The sequence below is a fragment of the Strongylocentrotus purpuratus genome, unplaced genomic scaffold, assembly GCF_000002235.5.
Source record: "Strongylocentrotus purpuratus isolate Spur 01 unplaced genomic scaffold, Spur_5.0 spur5_contig_858, whole genome shotgun sequence".
Lineage (NCBI taxonomy): Eukaryota > Metazoa > Echinodermata > Echinoidea > Camarodonta > Strongylocentrotidae > Strongylocentrotus > Strongylocentrotus purpuratus.
Window position 1 is genome coordinate 1,092,879 of NW_022145566.1, and position 3,213 is coordinate 1,096,091.

Sequence of the window (3,213 nt, forward strand, 5' to 3'; positions counted from 1 at the left end):
TTGATTTCAAATTGATTTCTCAAAACCAACAAAAGTACTCAGGCACATTTCACACAAACTTTCATGTGAGTTGCACCTTGTTATTAAATCTTCTTGAAATTTGGTCAAAAAACTGTGGACACTTGCTAATTATGTTATTAGTTACTATCATTTTCAGCTTCATTTGCCAAATAAGTGAGGAAGATTTGTTCATCAATATTTCTAGGGACTTTTATGTTGCCGGCTTTGAGATGATGCTAGTAGTGTTGAAGTTTTTTTTATGTTGATTCAATGGTGATCAAAATGGATTAATTTCATAAGATGCACAAACCGCATTCTCAAGAACAACACCAAGATGGTTGATGTGAATATCAAGTCCTCTTTTAAACTTCCAGATAGTAACCTCACACACTCTGTGCTCAATGTACATTTTTAGTACTCCTATCATTAGGAGTCCTACAAATAATTCTGATCATGTCTCTTTAATGGCATGTTGATGCCAATGATTGTTGTACATGTAATGATGATATTCCAAAAACTTGAATGAATAGATTAAGTAATCATTACCAATCCTCCACTATCTTCAGGAATCCCAGATCCTAGAACCCCAGATAATACATGTATTAGTCACTCAAATTATAGTCCACTATTACATCAGCCATGACATATATAAGGACACCTCTGCAGTTGGACCAAAGGTCATGTCCATACACCACATGGGGAATAATGTCAATGATGATGACCACGGTCCAGGCATGATAAGTGACCAGTGCCGTGATTTACGTGGATGTAGAACGATGTCAATGATAATCTCCGGGATGACCATGGTCCAGCGATGATTAGTGACCATTGCTGTGATTGGATGTAGAACGATGTCAATGGTGATGTCCTGGATGAGCAAGGTCCAGCGATGCTTAGTGACCGGTGCTGTGATAATGCATGATGTAGAACGATGTCAATGATGTCGGGGATGACTAAGGTCCAGCGATGATTAGTGACCAGTGCCGTGATTTACGTGGATGAGATGCACAATTGTAATTTAAAGAACACTGTGCACAACGCCTACGCAATGCCCGACATGGTGTTACATATATCAGCAGGAGTGAACCATCTTGTGCAGCTAGGCCTCTGGAAACACTTTTAATTACTCACAAAGCTACTCTGTTTGAATAAAACTAATAAACTTTTTAATTTTTATTAAGTAAAAATGACTGATCTGATCATCATTGGTGGTTATTTGCAATGGTATCTCTAAATCCGATCAAAATATGATACATAAGCGACTAGTTCTGGAATTCTCAAGTTATATCAATTGATTCCTATAATGGTTGAAGAGTTGTGTGTACATGCATAATAATCTATGGCGACCCCCAGTCTAAAGGAATACAGTTTATGAACAAAGTTAGTTTACTAGTAAAAGAGGGGCTTCTAGTGACAAGTGAGAATTGGAACACCTAAAACATACCGCCCCCTGAATGAGGGTCGTTATGCAAACAGATCGACACATTTCTACTCTTTTCATGAGCCCCAAATCAATAAGAAAACCTTCAATCCGGCCTTCAGTATAAGTAATTTGTCAAGTTATATCGTCCATGCACCAGTCGAGTTAATCAAACTTTTCTCTTCCTACTAAAATGTTGGGATATGAACCCCCGACCACCATCTTGGAATGATGCAGTTTTAACAAACAGAAAGGTGGTATATAACAACTTCGACACAGCTTCTAATTGTTCATTTTGATGCCAAAATATTTCAAATGAACAGGGTACATGCATTACGAAAAATCAGAGGAACATACAATTAGAAAATAGATATTTGCCGATCAGAGAAGCAAAATGAATTCAATGGACCCGATCAACCTCAATGAAGATAATGATGATGATGCATATTAGAACCAAAACGGCATGATAGATTTGGAAGTATGTACGCATATAATTACGAAATTTAATGATACCTTTTTAGAAAGGAGACATTTCATTTGCTTGAATTTCGTAATCGACGGATTGACGTAGACTTGCGCTGATAGCCCCTTATTATCCCAGTCAGACCAACGAAGACCGACAAACGGACCGATCAGACAATTACATTACCAGGGGGGTGTTTCACAAAGATTCTAAGTTGAACTTATCTCTAAGTTGGACTTAAAAATTATGGAAAGCCGTTAGCATCTTTGAAAATATTTTGTAAAAGTTATTTTGAAAGGCATAAAATGTTGATTCAAATCATTCATATTTTCTATCATCAAGGAGATTTCATGTTCTGTATTTGGAATTTATAAAAAAAAGTATAAAATACTTGAATTTCTGCTTTTGAATATATTTCATTTTAAGACTCCAATGGCTGTCCATAATTTTTAAGTCCAACTTAGAGTTAAGTTCTACTTAGGATCTTTGTGAAACACCCCCCAGCAATGACAAGAAGCCATTCGGTTTGAAGTCGGTGTGGAATCGGTTTGGCGGTGTGAATGAGGTACCAACAATAATTCTAAAAAGGTAACATTGCTCATTATACAAAGGAGTAGTCGCAATGTCTACATTAGGGACTTTTAGATTTGCACAACGACAACGTGGATTGCTACGATCGACGTCCTTTTAATGTACTGCCTTGAATGGACGTTACACGTATCAGTCCACGCAAAATTTTGTAAAAGTCCCTATTGCCTTAGGATGACCACATCTTATACACATGATATAGATCTGAGCCCCGTCTTATAAAAAGTTGCAATTGATCCAAATCAATCGCAAGTCCTTCAATCAATCGCAAGATTGAAGTCTCCTTTCTCTTATGTACATAGTTGCGATTGATATCAACTCTTTATAAGACGACGCCCTGACGTCATCAGAACTAGACTGTAGGTGTTACTTCGTAAATTGTCAAAAGAGTCCGTTATCGAGTTGGCCTGTCTAAAGCAATGATATCCCCAAAACTCCCCCAAAACTGTTAGATGAACTGTCATCCTTCGTCAACGCCCGATTGTGTCTTTCAAGGAATTTGGTACTCGAATTTCAGTTTTCAAACTTTCTTTTTAAAATGTAGATATTTCTTGTTTTGCTCGTATAGAGGACAACATGCTACTAAACCCGTTTTGTTTGCTTCACTGAGTGCAAAGTACGTTAGAGCATTATTGAACGAGCTAGGGACACTAATTTTCTGGTCATTCCACAAACTGAAAAAGCAAAGGGATTTTACATGGTCGGTCATCATGATACTTGTATCAGTTGTATGATTTCCCCG

At 37.3% G+C, this 3,213-nt stretch overlaps 1 non-coding gene across 1 annotated transcript; it reads right to left on the reverse strand.

The window, feature by feature from the left end:
- Positions 1-968: 968 nt before the first annotated feature.
- On the reverse strand, positions 969-1,068 carry Mir242 (microRNA mir-242). The gene has a single exon (NR_036387.1). It is a non-coding gene; the product is annotated as a microRNA mir-242 (primary transcript).
- Positions 1,069-3,213: the final 2,145 nt, after the last annotated feature.